Source organism: Lepidochelys olivacea (genome assembly GCF_965140295.1).
Source record: "Lepidochelys olivacea isolate rLepOli2 genome assembly, chromosome: 8".
NCBI lineage: Eukaryota > Metazoa > Chordata > Testudines > Cheloniidae > Lepidochelys > Lepidochelys olivacea.
In genome coordinates, this window is record NC_140418.1 from 48177440 (window position 1) to 48194271 (window position 16832).

Consider the following 16832-nt stretch of genomic DNA (forward strand, 5'->3'; position numbering starts at 1 on the left):
TGCGGAATCACCTGATCAACATCCTCTACAGCAAACAGGGAAAGATTAAGAATGAGCTCTCAAAAATGGATACTCTCATAAAAAACCAACCTTCCACACAAGCTTCCTCGTGGCTGGATTTTATTAAAACTAGACAAGCCATTTACAACGCACACTTTGCTTCTCTACAAAAGAAAAAGGACACTAAACTTTCTAAACTACTACATGCTACAAGGGGCCACAGCAATGGTTCCCTCAACCCACCTAGCAATATTGTTAACCTATCCAACTATACTCTCAGCCCAGCAGAAGCAGCTGTTCTATCTCGGGGCCTCTCCTTCTGCCCCTCCACCCCCACGAACATGATACAGTTCTGTGGTGACCTAGAATCCTATTTTCGACGTCTCCGACTCAAGGAATATTTCCAAAATACCTCTGAACAGCATACTAATCCACAGAGTTCTCCCTACCAACACTACAGAAAGAGGGATTCTAGGTGGACTCCTCCTGAAGGTCGAAACAGCAGACTGGACTTCTACATAGAGTGCTTCCGCCGACGTGCACGGGCTGAAATTGTGGAAAAGCAGCATCACTTGCCCCATAACCTCAGCCATGCGGAACGCAATGCCATCCACAGCCTCAGAAACAACTCTGACATCATAATCAAAAAGGCTGATAAAGGAGGTGCTGTTGTCATCATGAATAGGTCGGAATATGAACAAGAGGCTGCTCGGCAGCTCTCCAACACGAGTTTCTACAAGCCATTACCCTCTGATCCCACTGAGAGTTACCAAAAGCAACTACAGCATTTGCTCAAGAAACTTCCTGAAAAAGCACAAGATCAAATCTGCACAGACACACCCCTGGAACCCCGACCTGGGATATTCTATCTACTACCCAAGATCCATAAACCTGGAAATCCTGGGCGCCCCATCATCTCAGGCATTGGCACCCTGACAGCAGGATTGTCTGGCTATGTAGACTCCCTCCTCAGGCCCTACGCTACCAGCACTCCCAGCTACCTTCGAGACACCACTGACTTCCTGAGGAAACTTCAATCCATTGGTGATCTTCCTGATAACACCATCCTGGCCACTATGGATGTAGAAGCCCTCTACACCAACATTCCACACAAAGATGGACTACAAGCCGTCAAGAACACTATCCCCGATACTGTCACGGCTAACCTGGTAGCTGAACTTTGTGACTTTGTCCTTACCCATAACTACTTCACATTTGGGGACAATGTATACCTTCAGATCAGCGGCACTGCTATGGGTACCCGCATGGCCCCACAGTATGCCAACATTTTTATGGCTGATTTAGAACAACGCTTCCTCAGCTCTCGTCCCCTAAAGCCCCTACTCTACTTGCGCTATATTGATGACATCTTCATCATCTGGACCCATGGAAAAGAAGCCCTTGAGGAATTCCACCATGATTTCAACAATTTCCATCCCACCACCAACCTCAGCCTGGTCCAGTCCACACAAGAGATCCACTTCCTGGACACTACAGTGCTAATAAACAATGGTCACATAAACACCACCCTATACCGGAAACCTACTGACCGCTATTCCTACCTGCATGCCTCCAGCTTTCACCCTGACCACACCACACGATCCATCGTCTACAGCCAAGCTCTGCGATACAACCACATTTGCTCCAACCCCTCAGACAGAGACAAACACCTACAAGATCTCTGTCAAGCTTTCTTACAACTACAATACCCACCTGCAGAAGTAAAGAAACAGATTGATAGAGCCAGAAGAGTTCCCAGAAGTTACCTACTACAGGACAGGCCTAACAAAGAAAATAACAGAACGCCACTAGCCGTCACCTTCAGCCCCCAACTAAAACCCCTCCAACGCATTATTAAGGATCTACAACCTATCCTAAAGGATGACCCAACACTCTCACAAATCTTGGGAGACAGGCCAGTCCTTGCCTACAGACAGCCCCGCAACCTGAAGCAAATACTCACCAACAACCACATACCACACAACAGAACCACTAACCCAGGAACTTATCCTTGCAACAAAGCCCGTTGCCAATTGTGCCCACATATCTATTCAGGGGACACCATCACAGGGCCTAATAACATCAGCCACACTATCAGAGGCTCGTTCACCTGCACATCCACCAATGTGATATATGCCATCATGTGCCAGCAATGCCCCTCTGCCATGTACATTGGTCAAACTGGACAGTCTCTACGTAAAAGAATAAATGGACACAAATCAGATGTCAAGAATTATAACATTCATAAACCAGTCGGAGAACACTTCAATCTCTCTGGTCACGCAATCACAGACATGAAGGTTGCTATCTTAAAACCAAAAAAACTTCAAATCCAGACTCCAGTGAGAAACTGCTGAATTGGAATTCATTTGCAAATTGGATACTATTAATTTAGGCTTAAATAGAGACTGGGAGTGGCTAAGTCATTATGCAAGGTAGCCTGTTTCCTCTTGTTTTTCCCTACCCCCCCCCCCCAGATGTTCTGGTTTAACTTGGATTTAAACTTGAAGAGTGGTCAGTTTGGATGAGCTATTACCAGCAGGAGAGTGAGTTTGTGTGTGTATGGGGGTTGGGGGGATGTGAGAAAACCTGGATTTGTGCAGGAAATAGCCCAACTTGATTGTCATGCACATTGTGTAAAGAGTTGTCACTTTGGATGGGCTATCACCAGCAGGAGAGTGAATTTGTGTGGGGGGGTGGAGGGTGAGAAAACCTGGATTTGTGCTGGAAATGGCCCACCTGATGATCACTTTAGATAAGCTATTACCAGCAGGACAGTGGGGTGGGAGGAGGTATTGTTTCATATTCTCTGTGTATATATAAAGCCTGCTGCAGTTTCCACGATATGCATCTGAGGAAGTGAGCTGTAGCTCACGAAAGCTTATGCTCTAATAAATTGGTTAGTCTCTAAGGTGCCACAAGTCCTCCTTTTCTTTTTGCGAATACAGACTAACACGGCTGTTACTCTGAAACCTGTCTTTAAATAATAATTGTCTGACCCGCTGTATTGTTTGACCCCACTGTAATTTCCTGCAACTGTGAAAATTGTAATACAATTTTTTTAAAAACCACTTAAAACAATCAATATTATCCATTACTTATAAAAAAAGAGTTGAATTCTACCATGACTAAATATTATACACATCCTAACATTCCCTTAGCTATCTTGACCTTCTCTGCATGTTGAGCAGAAGTCTTCACTGAGCTGTCTTCAGTGATGCCCAGGTCTTTTCCCTGAATTATTATGGTTAATTTAGAAACCAGTGAAGGTGTATGACTAGTTCAAATTATTCCTTCCAAAGTTTCATTGGCTGTCCTGCCAGTCAATAGTTTAGTTTTGTTAGGCTCCTTGGACCTTCCTCATCACTTTCCCTAGATCTGACCAGTTTAGAATTTAAGTCACTTTACCTCCTTTTTCCAGTTTCCCCCCTACCATCTCATGATCATCTGTTTAACTTTCATTTCGTCCAGTTTACTGTTATGGGGGGTAAGACCTATTAGTCTGTAATTTACCAGGATCACCCCCTCATGCGTCTTTTAATGCTCAGTAAAACATTTGCTCCCTTCCATTCCTCCTGGCCCAACAGTCTAGTTCTACTAAATATAAAGGTGGTACAAGATGGTGTGACAGCAGGAGTCTTGAAGAAAGAAACTTTGGAAACATCATTTTCTCCCTACCCCCAGTCAGATTCCCCATTGCCCTGCAGCTCAAGGAGTCATTAGCATCAATGGGTGTAAATCAGTACTCAGATTGGAAGCTCTATTGGGATGGCACTGCCTTTGTTACATGTGGCCAAGTCCCCTAGTTGCAATCACAATACACATAATAGCCATTTTGATTCAGTAGTGTTTTACAGACACTTTGCACTGGTGTACAGAACGACACAAAAGGTTGGGGGAGTGGTAAATAATGAAGAGGACAGGTTACTGATACCAAGAAATCAGGATTGCTCTGTAAGCTAATTTGAAGTAAGTGTGTTTCAATATGGCCAAGTGTAAGGTCACACATCCAAGAACAAAGAATGCAGGCCATACTTACAGGATGGGGGACTCTATCCTGGGAAGTGGTGACTCTGAAAAAGATTCTGGAGTCATGAACACAAATTTGCAGTGCAATGCAGTGACCATGTGTAAACAGGGGAATATCAGGTAGGAGTAGAGAGGTTATATTACGTCTGTATTCAGCACTGGTGTGACCACTGCTGGAATCCTGTGTCTAGTTCTGCTGCCACAATTCAAGAAAGAGGTTGAAAAATTGGAGAGGATCCAGAGAAGAGCCATGAGAAGGACTGGAAGATGTGCTTTATAGTGAGACTCAAGGAGCTCAATCTATTTAGCTTATCAAAAAGAAGGTTAAGGGGTGACTTGATCACAGTCTATAAATACCCAGAAGTTTGATAATAAAGGGCTTGTCAATCTAGCATAAGAAGGTACACTGGGCTCTCTCACTTTTTAGTGGCACCCTGGGGAAAGTGGGCGTGGCCTTCCAAAAAGCAGTGTAACTACTTGACCACTAATGGGTGGATGTGGGGATGGGGCAGGGAAATCCCTGACAAGGGGCTTGCTGCAGTGTCTTGGCCATCCAGCTAGGTCACAAACAGAAGCTCATCCCTGCCAGGGTATGCAAGTCCAAAGCAAACACAACACAAAGGTTTTGCTCCATTCTCCAACCGGGCCCAGCCCCTCCTTCCCAAAGGGTCTGTCTTCTCTCCTCTAATTCTGCACACCTGCTGGGCTCCGCTTTCACCCTTCCCAGGCTCCTTTCCATAGCTCCCCTCCCGGCCTCCTTTGGGGTGGGTTCCCTGATCTGCCTCGAGCAACTACTCCCCAGCCTGCCTACCTGGAGTTTCCTCGGCTCTCTTCCTGCCTTGTGTTTCCTCTGACTCTTCACAGCCTTCTGCTTTCCTTTCCATGGCTGGGCTTCCTTCTTCTTAAGTCCAATCCCCAGAACAGGTGTAACATATTGGGGCTAATTGAACAGGGCTGCCTGGCCCTTCAAGGGAAAGGCTGCCTTGTTACAATGATGCATTTCAGGAGCCGTGTAAAAAATGGGATTGGGGAAAGATAGCCATGGACCTGCACCTTTATCAACCTGCACATGGGACTGCAGTGGGTACTGGTGCTGGCGTGGGGTCTTCTGTAGGTTGATTCCCATAAATGAGGACTGCTAAGGTTTTCAGATTGAGAGCATGCTTACAATATGCATTATTCAACCTGTGGGCGTTGGAATGGGGGCTGGCTGGCATTCAGGTATATTGGACTGAGGCACAATCTCTGTTTACATACCAGAATGGGTCAGGTGGCTGGTTACATGCAGTCCCTGCCCTAGTTAATGTGTTGTTGCTTTTTCTTTTTTACCAAATGCAACCATGCACCAATCTCCAACAATGTGAGCATCAGCGAGGAGAGCAGACAGGCCTGCCTGGGTACAGCAGGAATAACACTGTATGTGCAACAGTAGCGGACATGGTACATTGTAATGCTGTGCACATTCACATGACAGTCAGCTGAGCATTTCTCCTCATACACCTTTCATTTAACTCAGTAACTCTGAGTTATTCAGGACTACGTTCTTGTTATCCACCCATCATTCACTCTTGTACTGTCTGTCTACCTGTGTCCACAGATGCCATCAGCTGCCTGTGACTCTGTGCTATGCACAATACAGATCTTTCATCGATGAGCTGGTTGCTACGGTCGCAGGCAAACCATTATGTCCTGGGGGTCAGGAAGCCGTAAAGGAAGGTGCTTTTCAGCATATAAGTAAATATTGCCTTTTACTCACACAGCCCAGCCATCCTCACTGAACCTAAACACACTGGCTGCTACTCAGGTGGCAAATTTGCATGGATCTGCAAAGGGCAGACACACTAGTCTATTTGAGAATAATTTTTATAGCATCTTTTTCTTCTGCATGTTTTTATGGGAACGAGGGTTATCGGGTCTCTTCATTACTGAAAACATATTTACTATCCCTTGTACTCTCTCTCTCTTCCTCACTAGCCCCTTATTCCCCCCACCCCTTAACTATTCTATCTTGCGCAAGATATGAGCTCATAAATTTACAATGTACTTGCTGCCTTCAAAGGGATTGTTCAGTTTCATTCTTATTGGATTTTATGGTAAGTGTGGATTGCACTTTATTTGTCGTATTGCTGCCAGAAGGCCTGAAGCTGCAGACCTTTCTCAGGCAAAATGCTGGCTCCACTGAGAGTTTTGTCTCAGTATGGACTGCAGGCCTGAACACACATTGTGTAGATTTACATTTGCCAAAAAAGGGACAGACAGTGATGCCCATACTCACACTGAGTAAGACATTGTTTTCAATGGGATTTCTCCAGGAGTCAGGTACTACATGTGAGTAAAGGGATCGAATTTTTCTGACCCAAAGTTATCATCTAGCTGTATAGGTTATCATCAGAAATAGATAGTGTTACCCCTTTTGACCTGAGTGGTCAGCCACTATTTGGAGTCTTGTGAGCTGTTGGGGGAAGAAATTGGTGATGGAATCTGGTATTTCTTAGATGCAATTCTGTTTATTTACACAGAATGTACATGAAGTGTTGCTTCCCTGAACACAGCAGGAGATAGTATCTTTGCTCACATCCCAAGCCTCTTTCTAGCCAGCACTCTACCCAAAAGTTCTCTCTCTTTGCTTTTTTTCAGGGTCACACTAGAAGTGCTTCTCTGGGTCTTCCTTGCTGCCTTCTCTGTGTGCTTTGGTGGCATTTCAGTTCCTAGTCTCTCACATCCACACAGGTCCTTCAAAAAAAATGCTTCCCCCTCCATTTGCGTTCAGACATCAGACAATACCCCTCAGCCCACGTGACTTAACTTCTACTCCCGCCTTGCATAAGGCCTATGTTTTGGGTGGTAACTTCTGTTGTTTCAGCTATCTATTGGATGAAGGAGCTTAAGTGCTTTCTACATTTATCTAGAACGAAGGGTGGCTATTCTACCCATCCGCATCAACAAGGTTTTACTCAACCCCTGGCATAAAAATACTGTATCTTATTACAGGATTGCCAGATGCCACATAAAAATACACTCTTAGCCCTCATCTACACTATGAGTTTAGGTCGAATTTAGCTGCGTTAAATCGATTTAACCCTGCACCCGTCCACACAACGAAGCCATTTTTGTCAACTTAATGGGCTCTTAAAATCAATTTCTGTACTCCTCCCCGAAGAGGGGATTAGCGCTGAAATCGACATTGCCGGGTCAAATTTGGGGTAGCGTGGATGCAATTCAATGGTATTGAACTTTTGAATTTCATTTCCTGTTTGGCCACCATGGCAAGCTGATCAGCACAGGTGACCACGTAGATCTCATCAGCAGAGGTGACCGTGGAGTCCCAGAATCGCAAAAGAGCTCCAGCATGGACTGAACGGGAGGTACTGGATCTGATCGCTGTATGGGGAGATGAATCTGTGCTATCAGAATTCCATTCCAAAAAACGAAATGCCAAAATATTTGCAAAAATCTCCAAGGGCATGAAGGACAGAGGCTATAACAGGGACCCCCAGCAGTGCTGCGTGAAACTTAAGGAGCTCAGGCAAGCCTACCAAAAAACCAAAGAGGCAAATGCCCACTCGGGGTCAGAGCCCCAGACATGCCACTTCTATGATGAGCTGCATGCAATTCTAGGTGGTGCCCCTACAACTACCCCAAACCTGTACATGGACTCCTGCAAGGGAGTCTCACACAACAGGGACAAGGAAGATGATGATGAGGGAGAGGTTGCACACCAGGCAAGTGGAGAAACCGTTCTCCCCTACAGCCAGGAACTGTTTATCACCCTGGAGCCAATACCCTCCCAACCCGGGCTCCCGGACCTTGAAGGTGGAGAAGGCACCTCTGGTGAGTGTACCTTTGAAAATATAATACACGGTTTAAAAGCAAGCATGTTTAATGATTAATTTGCCCTGAAGACTTGGGATGCATTCGCAACCAGTACAGCTACTGGAAAAGTCTGTTAACGTATCTGGAGATGGAACGAAAATCCTCCAGGGGCATCTCAGTCAAGCTCTCTTGGAGGTACTCCCAAAGCCTTTGCAAAAGGTTTCTGGGGAGGGCAGCCTTATTGCGTCCTCCATGGTAGGACACTTTACCATGCCAGGCCAGTAGCACGTAGTCTGGAATCATTGCATAAGAAAGCATGGCAGCGTGTGGTCCCCGTGTTTGCTGGCATTCAAGCAACATCTCTTCTTTATCTCTCTGTGTTATCCTCAGGAGAGCGATATCATTCATTGTCACCTGGTTGAAATAGGGGAATTTTATTAAGGGGACATTAAGAGGTGGCCGTTCCTGCTGGGCTGTTTGCCTGTGGCTTAAAAGAAATCATCTCCGCTGTTAGCCATGCGGTGGGGGGAGGGGTGAAGTGATCATCCCAGAGAATTGGGTAGGGAGGGGGTTAGTTTGGTTTGTGCTGCACAGCCCCTCCTTTTAAATGGCCAATGTGTCTTTTTCAATTTTACTCTCCCTTTTTTTCCTCCTGCAGCTGCAAATGTTTCACCACTGTCACTAGCATCTCCGTCCCAGAGGCTAGCGCAGATAAGAAGGCGAAAAAAAAAACGCACTCGCGATGAAATGTTCTCTGAGCTCATGCAGTCCTCCCGCAGTGAAAGAGCCCAGCAGAATGCGTGGAGGCAGACAATGGCAGAGTCCAGAAAAACACAAAATGAACGTGAGGACAGGAGGGACGCATGAAAGCATAGATAGCTGGAGCAACAGGAGAGGTGGTGGCAGCGTGATGAGAGGAGGCAGGATGCAATGCTGAGGCTACTGGAGGATAAAACTGATATGCTCAGGCGTATGGTTGAGGTGCAGGAAAGGCACAGACCGCCACTGCAGCCCCTGTGTAATCAACCGCCCTCCTCCCCAAGTTCCATAGCCTCCTCACCCAGACTCCCAAGAATGCGGGGGGGGCCCTCCGAGCACCCAAACACCCCACCCCAGAGGACTGCCCAAGCAACATAAGGCTGATAATCAATAAGTTTTGAAGTGCAGTGGGGCCTTGTCCTTCCCTCCTCCCCTCCTGGGCTACCTTGGCAGTTATCCCCCTATTTGTGTGACGAATTAATAAAGAATGCATGAATTTGAAAGAACAATGACTTTATTGCCTCTACAAGCAGTGATCAAAGGAGGGAGGAGAGGGGGGTGGGTTTTCATCAAGGAGAAACAAACAGAACTATCACACCGTAGCCTGGTCAACCATGAAACTGGTTTTCAAAGCTTCTCTGATGAGCAGGGCACCATGCTGTGCTCTTCTAATCGCCCTGGTGTGTAGTTGCGCATAATCAGCTGCCAGGCGATTTGCCTCAACTTCGCACCCTGCCATAAACATCTCCCCCTTACTCTCACAGATATTGTGGAGCACACAGCAAGCAGTAATAACAAGGGGAATATTGGTTTCGCTGAGGTCTAACAGAGTCAATAAACTGCGCCAGCATGCTTTTAAACGTCCAAATGCACATTCTACCACCATTCTGCACTTGCTCAGCCTGTAGTTGAACAGCTCCTGACTACTGTCCAGGCTGCCTGTGTATGGCTTCATAAGCCATGGCATTAAGGGGTAGGCTGGGTCCCCAAGGATAACTATAGGCATTTCAACATCCTCAATGGTTATTTTCTGGTCTGGAAAGTAAGTCCTTTGCTGCAGCTGTTCATTCAGACCAGAGTTCCTGAAAATGCGAGCGTCATGTACCTTTCCTGCCCATCCCACGTTGATGTTGGTGAAATGTCCCTTGTGATCCACCAGTGCTTGCAGCACCATTGAAAAGTACCCCTTGTGGTTAATGTACTGGCTGCCTTGGTGCTCCAGTCCCAAGATAGGGATATGCGTTCCATCTACCGCCCCACCACAGTTAAGGGAATCCCATTGCAGCAAAGCCATCCACTATGACCTGCACATTTCCCAGAGTCACTACCCTTGATAGCAGCAGCTCAGTGATTGCATTGGCATTGGCTCAGTGATTGCAGCAGCCCCCACAGTAGATTTGCCCACTCCAAATTGATTCCCGACTGACCGATAGCTGTCTGGCGTTGCAAGCTTCCAGAGGGTATCACCACTCGCTTGTGAACTGTGAGGTCTGCTCTCATTTTGGTATTCTTGCGCTTCAGGGCAGGGGAAAGCAAGTCACAAAGTTCCATGAAAGTGCCCTTACGCATGTGAAAGTTTTGCAGCCACTGGGAATCATCCTTGACCTGCAACACTATGCGGTCCCACCAGTCTGTGCTTGTTTCCCCGGCCCAGAATCGGCGTTCCATGGCATGAGCCTGCCCCATTGCCACCAGGATGGCCAAATTACCGGGGCCCGTGCTTTGAGAGAAGTCTGTGTCCATGTCCTCATCACTCTCATCACCACGCTGCTGTTACCTCACCTGCTTTTTCAGGTTCTGGATCTGCATATACTGCATGATAATGCACGAGGTGTTTACAATGCTCATAACTGCTGCGGTGCTTTGAGCGGGCTCCATGCTTGCCGTGGTATGGCGTCTGCAGGAGAGCAGAGTTACAGGGGAAGCAGTGGTTGGATGACCAATTTTGCAGACCTACTGCACCATCTGCTGCCACGGCACAATAGCTGAGCGGGCTGCACGCTTGCCGTGGTATGGCAAGACAAGAGCAGCCAAGCAGAGTGGCAGTGGAAGCGGTGGATGACGACGGTCATATAGAGGACCTATGAGGTGGATTCATAGCACCAGGAGAGCAGAGTGGCAGCAGAAGCGGTTGTTTGATGATGATGGTTTGCAGCCCTACTGCACCATCTGCTGAAAGCAGTATGGCACCTGCACAGAAAAAAGGCGCGAATCGATTGTCTGCCGTTGCTTTCACGGAGGGAGGGGTGACTGACGACATGTACCCAAAACCACCCGCGACAATGTTTTTCCCCTTCAGGCATCAGGAGCTCAACCCAGAATTCCAATGGGCGGCGGAGACTGCGGGAACTGTGGGATAGCTATCCACAGTGCAACGCTCCAAAAGTCGACGCTAGCCTCGGTACTATGGACGCACTCCGCTGACTTAATGCGCTTAGTGGGGACACACACAATCGACTGTATAAAATTGCTTTCTAAAAAAATCGACTTCTATAAATTTGACCTAATTTCGTAGTGTTGACATACCCTTAGGGAATCTGCTCTCAGTTACACCAGCATAAATCCACAGTCAATGGAGTTACTCCAGATTTATGCCAGCACAGAGAGCAGAATTTGACCCCTATTAATTAATGATGCCAACACACTAATTGAGGTTTAATACCTATGGCCCCTATTTAGTGCTCATTACTCAGACAAACTCCCATTGAAAGCAAATAAGGAATGTTGCAGAGAGCCCCCTCTAATAGATAATGAAATGGTGAGTTATATATTTCAGCTTCTTGAGGCCTAATTCCACATACTGACAATAGAATTGGAAACCTCAGTCAAGATTTTTGTAATCTATTGGTATTTTATTATGATACACCTGTCTTATTAAAACACAACAAATTTATTAACCCAAAAGTGGACGATCTCCTGCTGTCTGTTTTCAGGATGGAATCCAGACCATTAAGGGGCTGTATCACCCCTACCCCGCAACCTGAGGTGCCTTCTAATGCTTTGTTACTGTAATGCCCACCTGGGCCCTAACAAACAGCCTGCCTGCATGTAATCCACACCCCAAGTGTCTGTGTAAGTCCACAGTTCTGGTCAGCAATTCTGATCCCAGAAGCCTGTGAGCAAATGCCAGCTACACTCTGGCTCCCACCAGCCTGGGTTATTACTTTCAGGGTGACCCCAACACACTCCCAGTGCTGAATTTTGCCCCCAAAACGTGTGTGTTCTGTACTGTGCAGCCTTTTCCTGGACAGTTCAGATTTTAAAGGTCTGTTGTCCCTATAAGGGAACAATATGCAACTTGCCACTGGATTAATTTTGATTAAAGAAGAAAAAAGGTTTCTTTAATTACAGAGAGATTTTGCATGAGTACAAGTATTAAAGTAAGAAATGGTTACAAGAAAAATAAAGATAAAATGCTTCTTGTATTAAAACGTTACAACCTTGGCTTGGTTCAGGTAAAATTTTTACCACATGCTCCAAACAGCATTATTGACCAACCTTCAGGTCAGGATCCCTCCCAAAGTCAAAGAGCTGTATTCTTTTGTTTTCTTAGGTTCAAGAGAGATGGATAGGGAGAGATAATGTGGGGTGTTTTTGCCCCTCACTTTTATAGTTCAGTCACCCTTTGAAATGCATTTTCCTGAGAGAGACTCCTAGATAAAGTTCTTGCCCCACCCCAGGGTTAGGGTTTCTATGGGGACTTGGGGCTGGGGTTAGAATTCCCATGAGGGGGGCATCCCACCCTAGGGTTAGGGTTCCTAAGGGGAGGGGACTTGGGGCTAGGTTTAGGGTTCCAATGGGGAGGGAGCTCCGCCCTAGGGTTAGGGTTCCAATGGATAGGGGACTTGGGGCTGGGGTTAGGGTTCCTATGGGAAGGGCACACCACCCTAGTGATACAATGCCCATAGGGTTTCTGTGTTTCTTCCCATAGGAACCCTAACCTTAGCCCCAGGTCCCCTCCCCATAGGAACGGTGTGCAGGGTGTGAATTCAGGGGTGCATTCTGTCACATATTTGTTGTGCTGTTTCCATTTGTGTGGGAACCAGCAGACTCTCTCTAGCTCCCACTTTTCCACTTTTTTCAAGCCCAGCACAGCATGTGCAGTAGAAGTCCAAAAGCTCTTTATATCCATGTCAGCTTGGCAGAGAGTGGTGGAAATGATGAACTTCTATCATTTAAATCTGAAAAAAAAAAGAAGGAAGCCTTTTTTCTGTGTTTGTATGTGCGTGTATGTGTACGCACGCATGCACACAGCTTTCAAAGGTAGCAGGGAAATGCCACGCAAAGCACTGCAAGGCAACCTAAATGATTTAAGACGCAATGATTTTGCCAGGGAAACGTTAACGACAGAGTCTAATCCTTTAATCTAACTGTGGGCCTTCTAAAAGCTTTAAGCTAGGAGTTGACTCAGCATGTCAGTGCCAAGAAGATCCATTGACCCTGAGTTCAGTCCTGAGAAACTGAGAAATGTTCCTTTTAATGTCTATTCAATAAATACAGCAGCTCCCTCTCCATGGGCTGAGCAATCCTCTTCAAATCCATTACGGCACGTTCTCCCAGACTGACAACTTGTCCTGAGACAACAGTGGCCGTGAGATGAGTTTAACCCTTGTGAAAAGGATGTAAATCTTTGTAGCCACAAGCATTTTGCTCTCGGAAGTCCTTGAAAATCAGGGGGATATCTGAATTGATGGGAATCTGCTGCCGTGTTTGTTGCATCCCAGACCAAGGTGATTTGCGTCAATAAAAAAAACAACACAAGCCCAGCCAACAGAGTGGGGATTTCTGACGACCTTGACTGGTATGAAAAACATAGTCCTGCTTTATTGGCCTGGGTATTTTGATACTCTCAGGACAGCCTCCATGCATCCTGCGAAATAAGAGGGATCATCCTAATAATTAATAGCATTCTGGAGGCATAATGGATCCGTGCTGGGATGAGCCCACAATTCTCATGATAAGAGTCTGTTTTAGATTGAACCAATAATCAGGTTACCCAAGCTGAGGAACCTAAGCCAAAATGCAGTGATGTCAATGAGAGTCTTTCCATTGACTCAGGGGGGTGTGGGGTCAGCTCCTACCTCAGAAAGATCCCAGTTTATTATGTATTGATTGTAGCGCCTCGAGGTCCCAACCAAGATTGATGGTGGTTGGCTTTGTACACACACACATAGCAAGAGACAGTCCGTGCCCCAAAGAACTTAGTCAAAATCATCTGGACTGAAAATGAAAGCTTACGATCCCATGGGGAACTGAGGCATAGAGAGAATAAGGGTACAACTCCATGTCCAGCTAAGGGCATGATCCCCAGCTTGAGGAGACACCCCGCACTAGTTTTCATGAAGGTAGCTTGCTCAAAACAGAATGTACCTGCAGAAGGAGGGGCAAGCTGCCCCTAGTATGTGCCTGTCAGAGACAATAGATACATACTCCAGGTGGTGAGCTCCTCACACTGCTCCCGCTGCTGGGGCTGCACCCTATTTTTAGTGCACTAGCGAAGCTCGATGACAGCTAGCGTGGGTATGTATCCTCAAGCTGGGAATCCCACCCTCAGCTCCACGTGTAGATGTTCTCTGAGTGACTTTCCCAAGGCCACCCAGGGAGGCTGTGGCAGGGACAGTAACTTCATCCACCTTGCCTAGGGGCTTGTCTACACAGGAAGCTATACTGATATAATTAAACCCCTATAGTTATAAAAATAATGGCTTTTTCTGGTTTAGCTTAAAATGCTTCCAAAACAGCATAATCTAAACCAGAAGGCGGCCCTCTTATACTGCAGTAAGTGTCCCCATAAGGTGCTCTATCAGTATAACTATAGCTGTTTAATTACACCACTATAATTTCCCATGTAGATAAGTCCTGCCTTAACCACAACTACAGGTCATTAATGCAAAGAAGCTACCACACACTTGCCATCAAGCAAAGACTATTGCCATTCTCAAGTCAAGCAAGGACCCCCACAATGTGGTGAATTACCACCCAATATCCTTGCTGTCGGTGTGTTTTAAGGTGTTTGACCGATTGTTCCTCCAACAAATTGCTCTGGAGTTGAACGATGTCTTGCAGGTTGAGCAGGCAGGCTTCAGGAATAGACCTAGCACATGTGATCGAATCTTTGCTTTGACCATCTTTATCAAAAATCAACAAAATCTAAAGACAGGTGCCATTTTCCTGGATTTGACCACCGCTTATGACATGGTTTGGCACAGAGGCCTTCTTTGTAAACTCTCTCAAGTTGCCCTACATTGGGTGATCGAAATAATAGAGCTCTTCTTCCAAACTAAGCAGTTCAGTATACACATGAGTGACCATTGCAGTTCCTGGAAGTGTCAGATTAACGGTCCTCCTCAAGGTTCATTTCTTTCACCAACACTGTTCAATGTGTAGATCAACGTGCCAGCAACACTCTCGCACAAGTTTATCTATGCCGACAATATCTGCGGCAGCTATCAAGATCAGTCCTTCTCAGAAATTGACACGGTCCTGAATGATGGTATGAAGCTTATGGCAGGCTACTGTCTTCAGCCAAGCTTTTCCAAAGACTGTTTCTAGCGTATTTCATCTGCATAATGCAAACACACACCACAAATTAAATATTTTATTAAATGGCCCATGCCTGCAGCACAACCCAAACTGGTTTACCTCAATGTAACATTGGATAGGTCATTGATGTACCACAACCACTTGAAGAAGATAGCAGCCAAAGTCAGCACTTGGAACAACTTGCTCAGAAAACTGGCTGGCTCTACGCAGGGTGCGAGCACCCAGACGCTTAGAACTTCAGCCATTGCTCTCTGCTATTAAACACCATTGTACTGTGCTCCTATCTGGTGTCACTCATCTCACACGAAGCTGGTCCATGTAGAGCTTAACAAAGCTATGCACATTGTTACTGGGACTTTACGTGCAACTCTGAGGCCATGGTTTCCAATACTTAGTAAAATAGTACTGCCCCACATTCACCACAAGGGAGCCTCCACCATGCTCCTGGCCAAGATCTGTGGGAACAGCAACTTGCCTCTGTACTCAAACCTCTACAACCACCTCCCAGTTTGCCTATCTTCTACACACCTTTTATGGTCACTTGTGCCACCACAGGACATGACAGTGAAATCTTCTTGGCATAACAAGTGGCCAGTGACAACAGTCGTTAATCCCTCTCTCGTCACCAATCCAACCATCTGCTCACCAGGTTTGACCTGCCAAGACATCTGCCATCACCTTCAGCCCCCAACTGAAACCTCTCCAACGCATCATCAAGGATCTACAACCTATCCTGAAGGACGACCCATCACTCTCACAGATCTTGGGAGACAGGCCAGTCCTTTCTTACAGACAGCCCCCCAACCTGAAGCAAATATTCACCATCAACTACACACCACACGAGAAAAACACTAACCCAGAAACCTATCCTTGCAACAAAGCCCGTTGCCAGCTGTGTCCACATATCTATTCAGGGGACACCATCATAGGGCCTAATCACATCAGCCACACCATCAGAGGCTCGTTCACCTGCACATCTACCAATGTGATATATGCCATCATGTGCCAGCAATGCCCCTCTGTCATGTACATTGGCCAAACTGGACAGTCGCTACATAAAAGAATAAATGGACACAAATCAGACGTCAAGAATTATAACATTCAAAAACCAGTCGGAGAACACTTCAGTCTCTTTGGTCACTCGATTACAGACCTAAAAGTGGCAATTCTTCAACAAAAAACTTCAAAAACAGACTCCCATGTTATTTCCCCCACCCCACCCCCCACTGTTCCTCACATGTTCTTGTCAACTGTTGGAAATGGCCCACCTTGATTATCACTACAAAAGGTTTCACACACACACACACACCCTCCCACTCTCCTGCTGGTAATAGCTCACCTTACCTGATCACTCTTGTTACAGTCTGTATGGTAACACCCATTGTTTCATGTTCTCTGTGTATATAAAATCTCCCCACTGTATTTTCCACGGTATGCATCCGATGAAGTGAGATGTAGCTCACGAAAGCTTATGCTCAAATAAATTTGTTAGTCTCTAAGGTGCCACAAGTACTCCTTTTCTTTTTGCGGAGACAGACTAACACGGCTGCTACTCTGAAACAAGACATCTGTGATCATCCCTAAACTGGTTTCAAACAGGGAGCAATAAAGGGGACAGCTCATACCCCTTGGAGCTAGTGATTTCATATGTCTGTGAACTCAAGAAGGTAACACTACATCAATTACAT